Source organism: Hylobates moloch, unplaced genomic scaffold (assembly GCF_009828535.3).
Source record: "Hylobates moloch isolate HMO894 unplaced genomic scaffold, HMol_V3 SCAFFOLD_23, whole genome shotgun sequence".
Classification (NCBI taxonomy): domain Eukaryota; kingdom Metazoa; phylum Chordata; class Mammalia; order Primates; family Hylobatidae; genus Hylobates; species Hylobates moloch.
In genome coordinates, this window is record NW_026652298.1 from 9,793,134 (window position 1) to 9,814,416 (window position 21,283).

The 21,283-nt window shown below is 37.4% G+C and overlaps 1 protein-coding gene and 1 non-coding gene across 2 annotated transcripts in view; both read right to left on the reverse strand.

The window, feature by feature from the left end:
* LOC131382365 (cAMP-specific 3',5'-cyclic phosphodiesterase 4D-like) overlaps positions 1 to 21,283 on the reverse strand; it is a 714,712-nt gene that overhangs the window by 507,888 nt on the left and 185,541 nt on the right. The window lies entirely within an intron of this gene.
* Positions 8,820 to 8,926, reverse strand: LOC116462802 (U6 spliceosomal RNA). Its single transcript, XR_004246459.1, has one exon. It is a non-coding gene; the product is annotated as a U6 spliceosomal RNA (small nuclear RNA).

The window sequence follows — 21,283 nt, forward strand, 5'->3', positions numbered from 1 at the left end:
CAAAATTAATATCCTAAATTGCCATTGAGTCTTCTGATCAGTGAGCAGTGTATCTCTCCATTTATTGAAGTCTTCTTAAATTTATCTTGGTAAATTATAGTTTTCAGTATAAGAATTGTGCACATATTTCATTAAATTTGCTACTAAGTATTTTCTATTTTCTGGCATTATAAGAAATGAAATGTTTAAATATTTAGTTTGAATTGTCCATTGTATTTATAAACATGATTAAACTTGTATTGACTGAGATACTGAGACCTTTCTAAACTCACTTATTAGTTCAAGTCCCCTTTTTGGAAGCTATTCCTTATGGTTATTTAAGTATCTGTTTATGTCATACATGAATAAAAACTGCTTTACTTCTTGCTTTGTAAATTGTATGCGTTTTAATTATTCTTCTTGCACTGTTGCTAAGACCTTCAGTAAAATGTTGAATAGAGATGTGAGAACAGACATTACTATCTTGTTCCCAATCTTATGGGAAAAGCAGGCTTTCATCTTTAATTATGATGTGAGCTGTTGGGCTTTTATGTAGATGGCTTTTATCAAATATTCCTACAGATGACTCTTTGCTGGGATGGGAGTAGGTGCTGTCCTGTGCACTGCAGGATGTTTAGCAGCAACCCTGTCTTCTACCAACTAGATGGCAGTAGCACCCTTCCTCTAGCTGTGACAATGTCTCCAGACATTGCCTAATGTCCCTATGGTCAAAGTTGCCCCCATTTGAGAACCACTGAGCTAAACTGAGGCAGCAAGTCAGGCACAAACACAGGAGATTACAGCTAACATCATCAGGCAGCTGCCTGAATGGGGACTTGAGTTTTCTGAGCTGCAGACTGACTTGCTTGGTTCACCTATGTCTTTAGATCCCCTTGCCTATTAAAAGGCTGTCTTAGCCCACCTGGGCTGCTATAAACAAAATGCCACAAACACAATGGCTTATAAACAATAGTAATTTTTTTCTCACAATTCTGTAGACTGGGAAGTCCCAGATCAAGGAACCAGCGAATTTGATGTCTGATAAGGGCCAGCTTCATCATAGATGGCACCTTCTCACGGTGTCCTCACATGGTGGAAGAGTTAACTGAGATCCCTAGGGCCTCTTTTATAAGAGCACCAGTCCTATTCATGAGGATCACCTAAACACCCCCTAGAGGCCTCAACTCCTAATACAATCACCCTGGAGGTGAGGACTTCAACATATGAATTTTGGAGGGACACAAACATTCAGACCATAGGAGAGGCTCTGACCCATTCTTCTGGGTGCAATGCTTACATAAAATAGGAACATTCAGACTCAGGACCCTGAAGATGCTGCAATAGCACCCTGGGGAGGAAGTATTCTCGGGCCTCTAGGCTTTCCATAGATGTCAGAGATGGCACAGAATGACAGCAGCCTAGTCTTCATCTCCTTTATTTGTTTTTTCCTGTACAATTAGAGAAAATGTCTTGAGGTACTTTCTTACCTCCAATGCAGCTATTATTAAAAAAAAAAAATGACTGGGTAAGCCTCCTTTAAAAAGAGCCACATTTTTACACACATACGTTTGCACACACACTTTCTTTCTAATAAGTACCATAAGTGCTTTCCAATTGTAATAAAATTTAACAAAGTTGGCATATTTGAATTGTACAATGAGTCAATGTTTTCCAATCTCCTTCCCTCATGCTATTGCAAAAGACACATGCACGTATATGTTTATTGTAGCACTTTTCACAACAGCAAAGATTTAGAACCAACCCAAATATCCATCAATATGAGACTGGATAAAGAAAATGTGGCACATATACACCATGGAATACTATGCCACCATAAAAAAGAATGAGTTCATGTCCTTTGCAGGGACATGGATGAAGCTGGAAACCATCATTCTCAGCAAACTAACACAGCAACAGAAAACCAAACACCACATGTTCTCACTCATAAGTGGGAGTTGGACAGTGAGAACATATGGGCACAGGGAGGGGAACATCACACACCAGGGCCTGTCGTGAGGTGGGGGGCAAGGGGAGGGATGGCATGAGGAGAAATACCTAATGTAGATGATGGGTTGATGGATGCAGCAAACCACCATGGCACGTGTATACCTATGTAACAAGCCTGCATGTTCTGCACATGTATCCCAGAACTTAAAGTATAATTTAAAAAAAGGTTTGAGTATTTATATATTGAATGAACTTTGAATATTGGAGAAATGTACATGCTTCTCTTTTTCAAATATTTTTGGTATTAATAAGATTCAAAATAATTTAAAAGCAACTTTTCTCATCAAGTATTTTCAAAATTCATAGATACTAAACCTTACCCTTCTTGGGTAAGGTTTGCCAAGTTTTGTGACATTAGAACAGGCTGCTAACAAGGAGCCTAGGCAAAAACAGAAATGTAAAGTAATGAAAGCTACAAATATGGAGAAATATTAATCACTGGATAATTTTCTAAGATCCACTATGAATAGAACTGGTTAATAAAAGAAGGGAGAAAATACTATGAAATTTAAAGGGTTTGAAGAAATAAGCATTTACATGGAAATCAATATATCGAGGAGTATGTTATGGTTACCAAATATGCTATAAATCTGGACATCATCTCAATTTCATCACCAAAACATTTTTAACTCAATATTCTGGGGAAATTTCTTTCATTTCATTTTATTATACATTCTATCCAATTGTATAATAAAAACACAGTTCCAATTACTGAAATACACTTTATAATAAAATTGCCGGTATTACCCTATAACCAAAGGTTAGTAGGTTCACCTCCAAATAAAAAGGCAAAGTGTTTTTATTCATAAATGAGAATTTCTATTCCCAGCCACTTATACAGGAAGTGCCAATAAGATTTCATTGTGGAAATTTTAACACAATATAACTTATTTGCATGCTTAATTTAGCACAGCCAAAGAAGAAACATCTTCAAGATGTTCCAAGTGTGAGGCCCACTCCAATTGTAGATGACTCATGTTTATGGATGTGATTAACAAACTGCCAGTGCATTCAGCTCTGGAGTAGAATTTTTAGCTACTTCAAATGTACATTCAAAATAATGTATTTCTCAATTATCAAATTCTTCTTGTACTTTCATTCCAGATAATCCCTCTACTTGAGCAAAAACTATGAATTTGTCATTTGGCTGTGGTTTATATATAGTTTGACAATTCTTTTCTATCTTACTTTAAATCAACAAGCATCTACCAGAAAAATAAAAAAAAAATTACAGGAAAAAATTCCAATTAACTTACCAGGTACAGAAAATTTATTTGCATTAAGCATGTTATTTTTCCTCAATCTCTCCTGTTTATGGCTAACTGCATATCATTCAACTAACACATAAAAGTGTTTACTAAAAGATCAAAGAAGTTATCCACCTTCATAGCCATTTGGAAGAGAAAAAAAGTCTTTCTACTCTTTCCAAAATGGGTTATAAACATATCCCTGGAGAAACTTCAAACAAATGTATTCCTCTGCAATTTGCTTCTGCAAAAAAAATGTATACAACTGAAAATTACACACGGAGAATATTTAAATCATGACTATGGAACAACAATTACTATATCTGGATACACAATTAGGCAACTAATTATTTCAAAAATGCAATCGTGCACACAAATAGATGTTCACTAATTTTCCTCCCACTCTAATCCCTTAACTTCCTTCTGTGTTTTTCACATCAATTTTAGCTCTCCTATCATTTTTTCTCTACTAAGAACAATTTGTTAAATGGTTTTTTGTCTTCCACTAATATGTGCAATTCAATTATGTTTTCCTGTCCATGTATCCATCAATGAGGATGATTAACATCCATTATCTGACCCTTCATTTTCTATATGACCTTTGCAAATCAGTGGCATAAAAGAAATTCTTGTTCTTTGGTTTGTGTCAGCAATAGCAACAAGAGAAACATACCAAATGTAAGACATTAGAAATATATCACAGTAAATTCAAACACAGTGTGATTCTGTTATATTTCAACAGTCACCACGGAACTTTTAAGTCTCTGTTTCACTTATTCTTTTGAGGGATTCTTACCTCAAAAAAAAAGGAAGGAAGGAAACAATTGAAAGTTCATAATTTAATATTAACTACAGGATTGTGTCTTCATTCCAAGTGGAGCCGGAGATTTAAAAATTAAATGATCAGAACACAAGCTCTAAATAAAAGTAAAATTAGGGTTTTTTTCAACCTTCCGATAGGAATTTTAGGTTCAAAATAGCTTCTGGCTAAAATCATGTAATGCTGCTGTTACCAACTTGTCACTAAAACCAGTGAAGACAGCCTTTAAAACCAAAAGTAACGGATAATCAATTCCATAATCTTAAGAGAAAGATAGGTTCTAACTTTGAAACCGTAAAGGGAATTTAGTTATTCCATGGCATACCCAGCTTTCACTTCCAATTGACTGGCTCATAGACATAGAAAACTAGGAACATATCCTTCTTTTGTTTTTTCCTTCAACTTTTAAGTTCAAGGGTACATGTGCAGGATGTGCAGGTTTGTTACATAGGTAAACATGTGCCATGGTGGTTGCTGTACAGATCATCCCACCACCTAGGTATTAAGCCCAGTATACATTACCTATTATTCCTGATACTCTCCCTCTCCACAAGCCACCCCACCCCCACAGGCCCCAGTGTGTGTTGTTTCCCCATGTGTCCATGTGTTCTCATCACACAGCTCCCACTTATAAGTAAGAACCTGTGGTGTTTGGTTTTCCATTCCTGCATTAGTTTGCTGAGGACAGTGGCTTCCACCTCCAACCATGTCCCTGCAAAGGACATGAACTCATCCTTTTTTATGGCTGCATAGTATTCCATGGTGTATATGTAGCATATTTTCTTTATCCAGTCTATCATTGGTGGGCATTTAAGTTGATTTCATGTCTTTGCTTTTGTACATAGTGCTGTAATGAACATACACATGTATGTATCTTTATAATAGAATGATTTATATTCCTTTGGGTATATAGCCAGTAATGGGATTGCTGGGTCAAATGGTATTTCTGCCTCAAGGTCTTTGAGGAATTGCCACACTGTCTTCCAAAATGGTTGAACTAATTTACACTCCCACCAATAGTGTAAAAGCATTCCTTTTTCTCTACAACCTTACCAGTATCTGTTGTTTTTTTATTTTTAATCACAGCTGTCCTGACTGGTGTGAGATAGTATCTCATTGTAGTTTTGATTTGCATTTCTCTAATGATGTGATGTTGAGCTTTTTTTCAGATGCTTCTTGGCTGCATGAATGTTTTCTTTTGCAAAGTGTCTGTTCATGTCCTTTGCCCACTTTTTAATTGGGCCGTTGGTTTATTTCTTGTAAATATGTTTAAGTTCCTTGTAGACTCTGGATACTAGACTTTTGTCAGATGGACAGATTGCAAAAATTTTCTCCCATTCTGTAGGTTATCTGTTCACTCTGATGATAGTTTTTGTTTTTGTTTTTTTGCTGTGCAGGGGCTCTTTAGTTTAATTAGATCCCATTTGTCAATTTTTGCTTTTGTTGCAATTGCTTTTGGCATTTTCATCATGAAATCTTTGCCTGTACCTATGTCCTGAATGGTAATGCCTAGATTTTCTTCTAAGGTTTTTATGGTTTTGGGTTTTACATTTAAGTTTTTAATTCATCTTGAGTTAATTTTTGTATATGGTGTAAGGAAGGGGCGCCAATTTGAATTTTCTGCATATGGCTAGCCCATTCTCCCACCACCATTTATTAAGTATGGAATGCTTTCCCCATTGCTTGTTTCTGTTAGATTTGTCAAAGATCAGATGTTGGAGGTGTGTGGTATTATTTCTGAGTTCTCTATTCTCTTCCATTGGTCTATGTGTCTGTTCTTTTTTTTTTCTTTTTCTTTTTTTTTTTTTTTTTTTTTGAGATGGAGTCTCACTCTGTTGCCCAGGCTGGAGTGCAGTGGCACGATCTCAGCTCTGCAACCTCCGCCTCCCAGGTTCAAGCAATTCTTCTGGCTCAGCCTCCTGAGTACATGGGATTACAGGCGCGTGCCACCACACCTGGCTAATTTTTGTATTTTTAGTAGACACGGGGTTTCTCCATGTTGGTCAGGCTGGTCTCAAACTCCTGACCTCATGATCTGCCTGCCTAGGCCTCCCAAAATGCTGGGATTACAGGCGTGAGCCACTGCACCCGGCCTTCTGTGTCTGTTCTTATACCAATATCATGCTGTTTTGGCTACTGTAGCCTTGTAGTATATTTTGAAGTCAGGTAGCATGATGCCTCCAGCTTTATTCTTTTTGCTTAGGCTTGTCTTGGCAATTTGGGCTCTTTTTTGGTTCCATACGAATTTTAAAATAGTTTCTTCTAATTCTGTGAAGAATGTCAATGGTAATTTAATGGGAATAGCATTGAATATATAAATTACTTTAGGCAGTATGACCATTTTCACAATATTGATTCTTCCCATCCATGAGCATGAAATGTTGTTCCATTTGTGTTATGTCTAATTTCTTTGAGCATTGGTTTGTAGTTCTCCTTCAAGAGGTCCTTCACTTCCCTTGCTAGCTGTATTCCTAGGTATTTTATTCTTTCTGTAGTAATTGTGAATGGGAGTTCATTCATGATTTGGCTCTCTGCTTGCCTGCTGTTGGTGTACAGGAATATCAGCAATTTTTGCAAATTGATTTTGTATCCTGACTGCTGAAGTTGCTTATCAGATTAAGAAGCTTTTGGGCTGAAACTATTGGTTTTCTAGATATAGGATCATATCATCTGCAAACAAAGATAATTGGACTTCCTCTCTTCCTATTTGAATACCCTTTATTTCTGTCTCTTGCCTGATTGCCCTGGCCAGTACTTCCAATACTACGTTGAATAGGAGTGGTGAGAGAGGGCATCCTTGTTTTGTGCCCATTCAGTATGATATTGGCTGTGGGTTTGTCATATATGGCTCTTATTATTTTGAGGTATGTTCATTCAATATCTAGTTTATTGAGAGTTTTTAACATGAATGGATGTTGAACTTTATCAAAGGCCTTTTCTGCATCTATTGAGATAATCATGTGGTTTTTGTCTTTAGTTTTTTTATAGGATAAATAACATTTATTGATTTGCATATGTTGATACAACCTTGCATCCCAGAGATGAAGCCAACTTGATCATGGTGAATAAGCTTTTTGATGTGCTGCTGGATTTGTTTTGTCAGTATTTTGTTGGGGATTTTTGCATCAATGTTCATCAAGGATATTGGCCTGAAGTTTTCTTTTTTTGTTATATCTCTGCCAGGTTTTGGTATCAGGATGATGCTGGCCTCACAGAATGAGTTAGGGAGGAGTCCTTCCTATTCAATTTTTTGGAATAGTTTCAGCAGAAATAGTACCAGCTCTTCTTTGTACCTCTGGTAGAATTCAGCTGTGAATCCATCTAGTCCTGGGCTTTTTTTGGTTAGTAGGTTACTTACTACTGTCTCAATTTCAGAACTTGTTATTGATCTGTTCAGGGATCCAATTTCTTCCTGGTTCAGTCTTGGGAAGGTGTATGTGTCCAGGAATTTACCCATTTTTTCTAGTTTTTCTAATATATGTACATAGAGGTGTTTAAAGTATTCTCTGATGGTTATTTGAATTTTTGTGGAGTCAGTGGTGATATCCCCCTAATCATTTCTAATTGTGTTTATTTGATCCTTCTCTCTTTTATTCTTTTTTAGTCTAGCTAGCGGTCTATTTTATTAATTTTTTTCGAAACACCAGCTCCTCGTTTTGTTGATATTTTGAAGAAATTTTTTCTGTCTCTATCCCCTTCAATTCAACACTGATCTTGGTTATTCTTGTCTTCTGCTAGCTTAGGGTTTTGTTTGCTCTTGATTCTCTAGTTCCTTTAGTTGTGATGTTAGATTGTTAATTTGAAATCTTTCCAGATTTTTGATGTGGGAATTTAGTACTATAAATTTCTGTGTTTTGTTTTGTTTTGTTTTGTTTTGTTTTGTTTAGACAGGGTCTCACTCTGTCACCCAGGCTGGAGTGCAGTGGCACAATCTCGCTCACTCCAACCTCCACCTCCCAGGTTCAAGAGATTGTTCTGCCTCAGGCTCCCAAGTAGCTGGGACTACAGGTGAGTGCCACACACCCAGCTACTTTTTGTATTTTTAGTAGAGACAGGGTTTAACCATGCTGGCCAGGCTGGTCTCGAACTCCTGAGCTCAAATGATCCGCTCACCTTGGCCTCCAAAAGCGCTGGGATTAGAGGCGTGAGCCACCATGCCCAGCCTAAATTTCCCTCTTAACACCGCTTTAGCTACAGCCCAGAGATTCTGGTATGATGTCTCTTTTTTCTCATTAGTTTCAAAGAACTTCTTGATTTCTACCTTAATTTCATTATTTACCCAAGAGTCATTCAGGAGCAGGTTGTTCAAATGCCATGTAATTATGTGGTTATGTCTGGATTTTTAAATCTTGAGTTCTGATTTGATTGTGCTGTGATCTGAGAGACTGTTATGATTTCAGTTGTTTTGCATTTACGAGGCGTGTTTTACTCTGGTTATGTGATTAATTTTAGAGTCAGTGCTGTATGGCAATGAAAAGAGTGTATATTCTGTTGTTTTTAGTGGAGAATACTGTAGATATGTATCAGGTCTGCTTGATCCAGAGCTGAGTTCAGGTTCTGAATATCTTTGTTAATTTTCTATCTCAATGATCTGTCTAATATTGTCAGTGAGGTGTTAAAATCTTCTACTATTATTGTGTGGGAGTCTGTCTCTTTGTAAGTCTCTAAGAATTTGCTTTATGAATCTGAGTGCTCCTGTAGGGGATGCATATATATTTAGGATAGTTATCTCTTCTTGTTGAATTGAACCCTTTACTATTACGTAAGAAAATATGGAACGCTTCAGGAACTTGCATGTAATCCTTGTGTGGGGGCCATGCTAATGTTCTCTGTGTTGTTCCAATTTTAGTATATGTTCTGCCAAAGCAAGCACACCTTCTTTTCTTTATTGGGTAAAAGGGACCCAGAGTTCTTGGTATGGGGAATTTTACTTAGAGGCAAATGCTCTTTCTTCCACCATTCCAGTGTATTTAAGAAAAAAAGTGAGCAGAAAGTAGGGGAGAGAGGCCCGTAAAGCCACATGTTCCAAAAGGCCTAGTCTGCAGAGGTAGAGCCTTTGGTTGATGAAATGGAGAGAAAAGGTGAACAGAGCACAGAGGAGCAATCCTGATAGGTTGAGAATTACAGATGCCATGTATAACTTCTTATAGTATCAAAGAATCAGGCCGCGGGAGCTGAATGATCAAAAGCCAACTGAGAGAAGGTACTTTAAATAAAAATTAACAGAAAATGGTAATTGAAATGGCAACTCAACCCAACGATATTCATTAAACTGTAAACTAGATATTAAGTTTTCACCACCATTGTAACAGAAAAAGAGCTAGACCAAAAAAACCCTCTCAACTGTGGTATCTTCGTGGCTTTACTTAAAATTGAGTAAAATATATATATATTTGATTCTCTAGTTATTTTAGTTGTGAGATACACACACACACACACACACACACAAAACACACAACAGGGGAAAGAGAATACTGCTTCAATAATTCAGAACAAACTTCTGAAAAATTTTTACTGCAGAATCCAAAAGAAAAACTCAGAAGACTACTTGGTGTCCTTAATAAAGAACCAAGAGATTGGCCTTTATGAAAAGAAAACAGGATGAAATGAAGAGGATTCTAGGCAGGTTAAGCAGGCAATGGACAGTGGGTAAAATGAAAAGGGAGAGAGAAATTTTTTTAAAGGAAGATTACATAGAAACTAAAAGCAAAATAGAAGAATTAATTGATACTGAAGAAAGACAGTGGGCTTAAGCATTATTTAACAGTTCTATAAGCCTTCATGGGGAGAAAGGAAAAGAAAAATACGATAGAGAAGAAGAAAGAATTGAAAAACAGAGACTAGGGAGCTAACATATAGCTCATCAATATTCCTAGAGGAGAGTCCAGAGAAATAAAACAGAAACAATAACCAAATACATATCCCAAGAAAACTTTCCTGATCTCAGGAAAATGGGTGACATAGCTCCAGGAAAAAAATAAATCAGTAAAAGACCTAAATCTTAACATATCTGGCACTTTTTAAACTACTGAGTAAACAGAAAAAAATCCTGCAAGATTCCAGGAAGAAATAAAACTTCTTACTTAAAAAAAATAAAAGTACGCTAGCTTCAAATAAAATATAGACTCTAAGAAAATGTTGTAGCCCGTAAGACATTACATATTACGTGTGTGTATAAATATATATACATGTGTGTATACACACACACACAGTTATAACTGTTAAGAAGAAACTAATAGAAATACAGTACTAAACTCTAACAAAACTCTCTTAAAGAGAAAAAGTAGCTGGAAAATTAAAAGGACCATAATGAGTAAAGCATTATGTAATGAGTAAATTCAGTTAATGAAGTTGGTCTAACAGTTACATTTAAAAATTTGGATTCTTCAAATAAAGAAAATACTTTTGTAAAAAGTTGATCAAAAATTGTTCATATATTAGATAGAGGCAAATGAAAGCTATAAAACATAGAAATTATATAAACCATAAGAATGCATAAGTATGTGAAAGACATACACAGAATCCAGTGGAATTCATATCAGAAGATAACCTTTAAAAATAAAAACACAAAGGTAAACCTTAAAATAAAACATTTCTAAATGGCACAGGCTAAAGAATAAATCCAAATTGCAATTACAAACTATTTTAAAGTTAAGAACAACTGAAAAATCTATATAAAATCTAATGATGTATGGTAAAGGATGGACTCAAAAGGAAAAAAACCCGTGGCATTCAGGGTTCTCATCATTTTAAAAATTGAATAAAATAAAATAACAAAATATTCAACTCAATAAACTGGAGAAGTTCAATAAAGGTCAACAAAATAACCTGAAGAAAAGTCACAGGAATGAATCAATAAAAATCAAAACAGAATGACATATTCATTTAATAACCTAGAAAAAGATCAGGACCCCAAGGAAGGTTGGAAAAATGAGTTAATAAAAATAAAAGGAGAAAAACGGCAATCAAATAAGTAGAACTCTGCAAGAGTAAGACAAGAAAATTTAGATTTCATTAAAAATGACAAAGTAGATTTGACCAAACATAGAAACAAGATTAAAAATATACAAAAGAATAGCTATATAATCCTATTCTGATTAACATGATAGACTAATGCAGTGGCAATAATATAAGAAAATATGAAGTGATGAAACTGATCCAGAAAGAAATCGAAATCAGAACATAGGAAAACAAATATATAGCAGAAACAAAAGAAAAAGCCTTTTAGAAAAGTCCATCTAAACCAAAAAACCAAAACAAAAATTGTATAAGCAGTAAGTTATTTCAGAATTACACTATATTCCACAACATAGATAAACAATAGAAGCCTACTGTATTCATTATATTATGTTGTTGCTAAAGTATTTGTGGTTTTTGCCATTAAAAGTAATGTAATAGCTAATAGCTATTACAAACCTAATACCACACCTGACAATGATTATTTTTGAAAAAATACACCTATCTCACTTTTTAAAAATGCAAACATAACTAATTAAATATATAAATAAAATTCAGGAATATATGAAAAGAAAAAAATTCACAACAAAATAAGAAATACTTTAAACAATGACACAGAAACAGAAGTATTATTTTCCATGGTAATTCTTTTTCTTAAAAGATAAAAGGAGAAAGATACAATGGGAATCATGTCATTCTAGATCTTAAAGTGTATTAGAAACCGTAACAATGAAAATATTATGACACTAGCTCTAGACAAGAAAGACAAATGATTAAAAGAGGTTTGATGCCAAAGACAACCAAATATGTCTAGTGTAAGATTTTAGTATATCAACTCACTGGAGAAGCTATAGACTAATCAAGAAAAGCTATTAAGAAAATTGACTTGTACATGCCAGCAAATTCTCAGATCACAAGAAGAAAGGCAAAAATCCAGAGGTTAGCCTCTAAATTCAGCCAGACAAACCATCTGAAAGTGAAATGGCCCATAGAACATGCCAATAGGACTGTGAAATTGCATCAACTCTGTCTGCATTTACTAGTCAGCCCTTTCTTCCTCAACCTTTATTTATCACTGTCCCTAAATCACACTAGATTTGCAAAGGAAATATTAGGTTGGTGCAAAAGTAATTGCTGTTTTTGCCATGAAAAGTAATGGCAAATAATAACAATGTCCCCACAAATTATGCCCCTCAAAATTAACCAAAATAGTAAAGCATGGAGAGTGAAAGCCTATAGTTTGCAACCAGCCTGGCCAACATGGTGAAACCCCGTCTCTACTAAAAATACAAAAATTAGCTGGGCATGGTGGTGGACACCTGTAATCCAAGCTACTCGGAAGGCTGAGGCAGGAGAATCACTTGAACCCAGGAGGCTGAAGTTGCAGTGAGCCGAGATAGCACCATTGCACTCCAGCCTGGGCAACAAGAGCAAACCTCCATCAAAACAAAACAAACAAACAAAAAGTCATTTTGTTCACAGGCCATTACTTATTTCCATGACAATTTAAAAATGGAGATGTTTCTATTCTATTTATACAGAAGAGCAGGAGTATATAGTCTCATAAAGTGCCATTGAGAAAAAAGAGAATACAAATTCTGTCTCAACATATGGGAAATATTTTCATACCTTAAAGCCTAGTAATTTTCAAATTCTATCATGTTTGACTTTCCAGCTAACCTTCTCTATTTCAATGTGTTCTATAGTATAATCTTTTGCAAAACTGAATTTAAATTAGTTTTATTTTGAAAATTTTCCAACATCCCTTGTTGAATTCTGAGGTACCAAATAGCCAAGATTGGAGGTTTCCAAACTAGTCTGACCCACCCCCTTGTGGGTCTGTTTCTAATGTTGCTGTAGACATTTAAGGATTGTCCAACTTTAAAAACCAATAATAACAAATCTTTGGTAATTGGTGGCAAAACTAATGCTATTATAAGATTATCGGCCCATCAGTAAAAAGAAGAGCCAGAAACCCCACAAAGGCTTGTGTTTCTAAATGTTGCCACATAAGGCAAAATTTGATCAAAGTGCACTTTAGGATGCTCTCCAAAGAATGTTCCACTCTAACACAGCATGGTTTATAATTACAGTATTATGAGAAAAGCCAAAGAAGAAAATTGCATCTATAGTTTTCACAACCGGTTTTTCTCTGGGTTCCAAGATCATTCAGATGGCAAAACAAATGCCCCAAGACTGAGCTGAGGGATTCGAATTTGAAAATCCTCCCTGGCTCCCAATCTTTTTTCCAGATAACAAACCTGCCCCCGGCCCACCACCATTTCCCCCAGATATCCTACTCTGCCTCTCAGTGATTTAGTGATAAACTCTTCTCCAAAAAATTTAAATTGGCAGATTACAACCAAGTAGAATAGGTATTTATGTTGCCTCTATGTTTGCCTTCATATATATTATAAACATATTGAGCTCTAAAAGTACATGGCTTTCTGCCTAGATACTCACTGTTTAATTTATTCTGAGTTCTTGGTGGGAAACTGTTAATATTACTTAAATATTCTTATGGGTGAGTCTGTCAAGGAAAAGTCACTAATACTCAAATCAATAAATGTCATTTATGGGCATAGCATCTGCCTCTGAAAGACGGTCTGGGGACAGGGAGAAACATGAGGGAGGAGGGGAAGGGGAGGAGCTGCAACAGGAAGCTAAATTTAAATTCAGATTACAATGAATTCTGTTTCCTACAACTTCCACTCTCAAAAGCAGCCACATTTATAGAAAAAGAGAAGTATAATGGTCACTGTTCACAATGAGTCTAACCATACTAAAACTATGGAAACCAGTGGATCCTGAAACTTTGACATTAAAAACTCAATTTAGAAAAAAAAAAAAAATATTTGAAACAGGTAATCCCATTAGTAGACTAGATAGAGAGATGGACACTTAGGCTTTTTCCCTTCTTCTAGGAATTCAGAAACTGAATCATTTTCAACCAATTCTCTTCTCTGATAAGAACATCCACTCCCTCAGGGTTATAATATTTCTTAACAGAGAACACTGAAAGCATAACTGTTGAAAGAAAAGAAAAGGAAAAAAACACTCTTTTTTTTCTCTCCTCACTGGATCTACAGATGAAAACATCAGGAATGGGGGCCACAGGGATATGCTGAAATGGCACAACATCAGTGCCATATTAGCAGCAGGTGATAAAGTTTAGTTCCTTATAGCAATGCTAATTTGCTTATCTATCATGTAATAATTTGGACTACTGGCCAAATTATTGAGCATAAGACCTAGACACTACGTAAGACATGTGGACTAGTTAACATCACAATAAAAAGATTTTAATACAGAAATCCTTGGTGTTTTATTTAAATCCATAATCTAATATATAAGTAACATAATTTGAGTGCACTTATTTTCCTTGACTTCACTTTGGAGTTTTGATGGAAATGAATTGATTTGTGAGTGTGAGTACCCTTTTTCCTCTTGAAGAAGTAGGAAAGAATAGCACCTTACCACTAGTGCTTCCCACAGCTGCCATACTGAAGTGGCATCCTGGAGACCCCTTTCCTTCTTCAAATTCTCTTCTTTTTTTAAAAAATGCAAAGTCCCCAATCTTGGCCCTCTCTTTGACCTTATAGTTATGAAATCAATGAAAACAATAATCCCACTTTACCAGCATTTAAAAAAATCACATCTAGAGTATTATGTTCTACAGTGAGCATCTCATTTTGAGAAGAACAATAAAAATCAAGAATGTTTGCTTTATGATGGCCAGGATAGTAGAGGGTTTGGGAACAAAAATAAATATATGAATAATAGCTGATAGAACTAACAGTGTCTCACTTGGAGAAGGGAAGGTTTAAAAAATGAATGAGGAGGAGAGGAACTGAAGTTTATTCTGCAAAGTTCCAGTGGGCATGTAGCAGAGACTGGTTAAACGCTCAAAAAAGCCTCACTTTCCTTCCAGGAACACAGGTAAACTAATTTCCAGCCACCCTAGCAGAAAAGTGGGGCTGTGTGATTGACTTCTGGCCAACAGAATAGGGTTCTAACAGATACCGACATTATAACCTCCCATGTGCATCTTCACATGCTCCTGAGAAATGGATTAATAGTAGTCGACAAATCCAACTTTTGCTCTTGCTCTACTTCTGACACATTCTTCCTGAATCTTCCTTTATGGAATATTTCTGTAGTCTCTCCTTTCTCTTACTCTCTGAGCCTTTGCTCACCTCTTTAAACATCTTTTTATGCCTTTTGTACAAGTATGTTCCCTTTCTAGCCAAACGAGAAATTCTGCCAGTGGGAGATAATCATTCCATGTGCTCTCCTGTGTTCCCACCAGCATACCCCGTAACATTCCCCATACATAGGAAATATGAAGGTTCACACTTAGGCAATTTCTATTAGCTAATCTGGGTCCAACTCATTAAAATAAGCCTTTTTTTTTTTTTTTTTTGAGGTGGAGTTTTGCTCTTGTTGCCCCGGCTGGCATGCAATGAAGCGATCTCAGCTCACCACAATCTTCACCTCGCAGGTTCAAGCAATTCTCCTGCCTCAGCCTCTCCAGAGCTGGGATTACAGGCATGTGCCACCATGCCTGGCTAATTTTGTATTTTTAGTAGAGACAGGGTTTCTCCATGGTGGTCAGGCTGGTCTCAAACTCCCAACCTCAGGTGATCCGCCCGCCTTGGCCTCCCAAAGTGCTGGGATTACAGGCATGAGCCACTGCGCCCGGCCTACAAATAAGCATTTACTTCTATAAGTGATTACTGACACATTTCTAAACTCCAGGTATCTGTATCTTGTGTTCCACAGGCAAAACACCACTTAGAAAGTGAGGCTACATTTGCTGAGTTAGTCTCAGATTCATAGAAACATCTGTTTGTCTTCTGGAGTGAATAGGAACATGTATAGACCTAATACCAGTGGATCAAAGGCAAAAATAAAAATTTCATGACTTTAGTTTAAATTTCTAGGTAAACCCTGATATTATCCTTTAAAATAGCCTCTAATGTTTAACCCAACCCAAGTCTCAATGTTTAAGCAACATAAATTGGTCAGGTTCCTCATATAAAAAGGAAAATTGAATATAGGATTGCTGGCAAGATGGCCGAATAGGAATAGCTCTGGTCTGCAGCTCCCAGCGAGATCAATTCAGAAGGCAGGTGATTTCTGCATTTTCAACTGAGGTACCTGGTTCATCTCACTGGACTGGTTGGACAGTGGGTGCAGCCCACTGAGGGCGAGCCGAAGCAGGGTTAGGCATCACCTCACCTGGGAAGTGCAAGGGGTTGGGGAATTTTCTCCTCTACTCAAAGGAAGCAGTGAGGGACCGAGCCTGAAGAACCATGCACACTCCAGCCCAGACACTGCACTTTTCTCTTTGCAACGTGCAGCCCAGGAGATTCCCTCTGGTGCCTACTCCACCAGGGCCCTGGGTTTCAAGCACAAAACTGGGCGGCCATTTGAGCAGACACCAAACTAGCTGCAGGAGTTTTTTTTGTTTTGTTTTGTTTTTTTCCATACCCCAGTGGTGCCTGGAACGCAAGCAAGACAGAACTGTTAACTCCCCTGGAAAGGGGGCTAAAGTGAGAGAGCCAAATAATCTGGCTTGGCAGGTCCCACCCCTACAGAGCACAGCAAACTAAGATCCATTGGCTTGTAATTCTCACTGCCAGGACAGCAGCAGTCTGAGATTGACCTGGGACACTCGAGCTTGATGAGAGGAGGGGCATCCGCCATTGTTGAGGCTTGAGTAGGCGGTTTTCCCCTCATAGTGTAAACAAAGCCACTGGGAAGTTCCAACTTGGTGGAGCCCACTGCAGCTCAGCAAGGCCACTGTGGCCAGACAGGCAGATTTCTCATCTCTGGGAAGAGCATCTCTGAAAAAAAGGCAGCAGCCCCAGTCAGGGACTTATAGATAAAACCCCCATCTCCCTGGGACAGAGCACCTGGGGGAAGGGGTGGCTGTGGGTGCAGCTTCAGTAGACTTAAATGTCCCCACCTGACAGCTGTGAAGAGAGCAGCAGACCTCCCAGCACAGCGTTTGAGCTCTGCTAAGGGTCAGACTGCCTCCTTAAGTGGGTCCCTGACCCCCGTGTATCCTGACTGGGAGACACCTCCCAGTAGGGGCTGACAGACACCTCATACAGGAGAGCTCTGACTGGCCTCTGGCAGGTGCCCCTCTGGGACGAAGCTTCCAGAGGAAAGAATAGGCAGCAATCTTTGCTGTTTTGCAGCCTTCTCTGGTGATACCCAGGCAAACAGGGTCTGAATGGACCTCCAGCAAACTCCAGCAGACCTGGGCAGAGAGGCATGACTGTTAGAAGGAAAAGTAACAAACAGAAAGGAAGAGCACATCCACTCAGAGACCCCATCAGAAGGCCACCAATATCAAAGATCTAAGGTACATAAACCCACAAAGATGGGGAGAAACCAGCAAAAAAAGGCTGAAAATTCCAAAAACCAGAATGCCTCTTCTCCTCCAAAGGATCATAACTCCTCACCAGCAAGGGAACAAAACTGGATTGAGAATGAGTTAGACAAATTGACAGAAGTAGCCTTCAGAAGGTGGGTAATAACAAACTCCTCTTAGCTAAAGGAGCATGTTCTAATCCAATACAAGAAAACTAAGAACCTTGAAAAAAGGTTAGATGAATTGCTAACTAGAATAATCAGTTTAGAGAAGAACATAAATGACCTGATGGAGCTGAAAAACATAGCATGAAAACTTCGTGAAACATATACAAATATCAATAGCTGAATTGATAAGCAGAAGAAAGGATATCATATATTGAAGATCAACTTAATGAAATCAAGCAAGAAGACAAGATTAGAGAAAAAAGAAAAAAAGGAATGAACAAAGCCTCCAAGAAATATGGGACTATGTGAAAAGACCAAATCTATGTCTGATTGGTGTACATGAAAGTGACGGGGAGAATGGAACCAAGTTGGAAAACACTCTGCAGGATATTATCTAGGAGAACTTCCCAACCTAGCAAGGCAGGCCAACATTCAAATTCAGGAAATACAGAGAACACCACAAAGATACTTGTCAAGAAGAGCAACCCTAAGACACATAATCGTGAGATTCACCAAGGTTGAAATGAAGGAAAAAGTGATAGGTGCAGCCAGAGAGAAAGGTCGGGTTACCCACAAAGGGATGCCCATCAGACTAACAGCGGATCTCTCGGCAGAAACTCCACAAGCCAGAAGAGAGTGGGGACTAATATTCAACATTCTTAAAGAAAAGAATTTTCAACCCAGAATTTCATATCCAGCCAAACTAAACTTCATAAGCAAATGAGAATAAAATCCTTTACAGGCAAGCAAATGCTGAGGGATTTTGTTACCACCAGGCCTGCTTTAAAAGAGCTCCTGAAGGAAGCACTAAACATGGAAAGGAACAACCGGTACCAGCCACTGCAAAAACATGCCAAAGTGTAAAGACCATTGACACTATGAAGAAACTGCATCAATTAATGGGCAAAATAACCCATTATGACAGGATCAAATTCACACATAACAATATTAACTTCAAATGTAAATGGCCTAAATACCCCAATTAAAAGACACAGACTGGAAAATTGGATAAAGAGTCAAGACCAATCAGTGTGCTGTATTCAGGAGACCCATCTCACGTGCAGGGACACACATAGGCTCAAAATAAAGGGATGGAGGAATATTTCCCAAGCAAATGGAAAGCAAAAAAAAGGAGGAGTTGCAATCCTAATCTCTGATAAAACAGACTTTAAACCAACAAAGATCAGAAGAGACAAAGAAGGCCATTACATAATGGTAAAGGGATCAATTCAACAAGAAGAGCTAACTATCCTAAATATATATGCACCCAACACAGGAGCACCCAGATTCATAAAGCAAGTCCTTAGAGACCTACAAAGAGACTTAGACTCCCACACAATAATAATGGGAGACTTTAACACCCCACTGTCAACGTTAGACAGATCAATGAGACAGAAAATTAACAAGGATATTCAGGACTTGAACTCAGCTCTGGAACAAGCAGAACTAATAGACATCTACAGAACTTTCCAGTCCAAATCAATGGAATATACATTCTTCTCAGCACCTCATTGCACTTATTCTAAAATTGACCACGTTATTGGAAGTAAAACACTCCTCAGCAAATGCAAATGAATGGAAATAATAACAAACAGTCTCTCAGACCACAGTGTAATCAAATTAGAACTCAGGATTAAGAAACTGACACAAAATTGCACAACTACATGGAAACTGAACAACCTGCTCCTGAATTACTACTGGGTAAATAAAATGAAGGCAGAAATAAAGATGTTCTTTGAAACAAATGAGAACAAAGACACAACATACCAGAATCTCTGGGACTCATTTAAAGCAGTGTGTAGAGGGAAATTTATAGCACTAGATGCCCAAAAGAGAAAGCAGGAAAGATCTAACATTGACATGTTAACATCATAATTAAAGAACTAGAGAAGCAAGAGGAAACAAATTCAAAATCTAGCAGAAGACAAGAAATAACAAAGATTAGAGCAGAACTGAAGGAGATAGAGACACAAAAAATCCTTCAAAAAATCAATGAATCCAGGAGCTCCTTTTTTGAAAAGATCAAAAAAATAGACCACTGGCCAGACTAATACAGAAGAAAAAAGAGAAGAATCAAATCAATGCAATAAAAAATGATATGGGGGATATCACTACTGATCCCACAGAAACAAAAACTACCATCAGAGAAAACAATAAACACCTCTATGCTAATACACTAGAAATTCTAGAAGAAATGGATAAGTTCCTGGACACACACCCTCCGAAGTCTACCCCAGGAAGAAGTCGAATCCTTGAATAGACCAATAACAGGTTCTGAAATTGAGGCAGTAATAAATAGCCTGCCAACTAAAAAAAAGCCCAGGACTAGAAGGATTCACAGCTGAATTCTACCAGAGGTACAAAGAAGAGCTAGTGCTATTTCTGCTGAAAGTATTCCAAAAATTTGAAAAGGAGGGACTCCTCCCTAACTCATTCTATGAAGCCAGCATCATCCTGATACCAAAACCTGGCAGAGACCCAACAAAAAAAGAAAATTTCAGGCTAATATCCTTGATGAACATCAATGCGAAAGTCCTCAATAAAATTCTGAAAACCGAGTCCAGCAGCACATCAAAAAGTTTATCCACCATGGTCAACTGGGCTTCATCCCTGGGATGAAAGTCTGGTTCAACATATGCAAATCAATAAACATAATCCATCACATAAACAGAACCAAAGACAAAAACCACAAAATTATTTCAATAGATGCAAAAAAAGGCCTTCGACAAAATTCAACACCCCTTCATGCTAAAAACTCTCAATAAACTAGGTATCGATGGAATGTATCTCAAAATAATAAGAGCTATTTATGACAAACCCACAGCCAATATCACACTGAGTGAGCAAAAACTGGAAGCATTCCCTTTGAAAACTGGCACAAGACAAGGATGCCCTCTCTCACCACTCCTATTCAACATAGTATTGCAAGTCCTGGCCAGGGCAATCAGGCAGGAGAAAGAAGTAAAGGGTACTCAAACAGGAAAAGAGGAAGTCAAACTGTCTCTGTTAGCAGATGACATGATCATGTACTTAGAAACCCCCATTGTCTCAACCCAAAATCTCCTTAAGCTGATAAGCAATTTCAGCAAAGTCTCAGGATACAAAATCAATGTGCAAAAATCACAAGGATTCCTATACATCAATAACAGATAGATCATGAGTGAACTCCCATTCACAATTGCTACTAAGAGAATAAAATACCTAGGAATTCAGCTTACAAGGGATGTGAAGGACCTCTTCAAGGAAAACTACAAACCATTGCTCAATGAAATAAAAGAGGATACAAACAAATGGAAAAATGGTCCATGCTCATGGATAGGAAGAATCAATATCATGAAAATGGCCATACTGCCCAAAGTAATTTATAGAAATGCTATCCCCATCAAACTGTCATTGACTTTCTTCACAGAATTAGAAAAAATTGCTTTAAACTTTATATGGAACCAAAAAAGAGCCCCCATAGCCAAGACAATCCTAAGCAAAAAAAACAAAGCAGGAAGCATCACGCTACCTGACTTCAAACTATACTCCAAGGCTACAGTAATCAAAACAGCATGGTACTGGTACCAAAATAGATATACAAACCAAGGGAACAGAACAGAGGCCTCAGAAGTAACGCCACACATCTACAACCATCTGATCTTCAACAAACCTAACACAAACAAACAATGGGGGAAGGATTCTCTTTTTAATGAGTGATGTTGGGAAAACTGACTAGCCATAT